Consider the following 987-nt stretch of genomic DNA (forward strand, 5'->3'; position numbering starts at 1 on the left):
TATTGTACCTCATTGATTCAAATTATTTAGGAAATGAAAGAGAAATGATTATTGGTTTGATTCAGTAGTAATTAATTACGCTTTTAAGTTTGTATTACAGTGTAGGCTTTCTTTGTCTGATTAAAGTATGATTTTCAGTATGAAATGCTGATATGATTTTCTCAGTTAATTCTTCGTGTATTTTTATGGATTTTTCCTTCAAAAGTTGTGTTTCTTATGGTATTTGTATTTGCCATCATAGCGCATGCAGGTATTCGTCAATAGTTGTCTTTTAAATTTTAGGTGAGAAAAGTGCATAGCGTATGTGCTTTTGTCTCCTACGGTTCGAATGAGGGATTCTTTTTGCCTGCTTCTTTTTTCTTCTTTTCTTGTTTGTTTCGATGAGCTAGAATTAAACGTGTGGTGGTCTCTGCATGACACAAAACAATTTTCATCAAGAATCTCAGGGTCTTTATTAGAGACTGGATACCCGTTTTACTTATACATGTACCTCTGTTATCAATAGTTATATATGCTCCTTATTTGTTGTCATTCTCCAACGCACAAAGTACAGAAAGATTATTTAAACCACAGACGGGATTTGTGGGTTTGTTTCTATCTTTTTTTTATCCTCGACGTTTTTGTTTTTGTTTGACCAATGGATATCTCATCCATGCTATGGGGACTCTCTAAGTACTAAATAATAATTGCAAACGAGACCACTGTCACATGCTTCATGACTCTCTATGGTACTTATAATCAGGGAGAGTATACTTCTTTGGCATGATTGGTGAAATTAATTGGTAAAATTGCCAACAAACTCCAGGAAACTACCCGCGCTTTCAGCCACTTTCGTGTTGTGAGGGAGATCTGAAGCAATCGCCGAAAGGTAAACGTCCTTGTCTTTCAAGCTATCAAAGTCACGCCGTTTATGATAGGGGAACGTAAATCTCAACAGTTCTTCCGCAGCTTATACCCCGAAACTGAGATATTTGATTAGAGTTTTCT

The sequence above is a fragment of the Diadema setosum genome, chromosome 5, assembly GCF_964275005.1.
Source record: "Diadema setosum chromosome 5, eeDiaSeto1, whole genome shotgun sequence".
Taxonomy (NCBI): domain Eukaryota; kingdom Metazoa; phylum Echinodermata; class Echinoidea; order Diadematoida; family Diadematidae; genus Diadema; species Diadema setosum.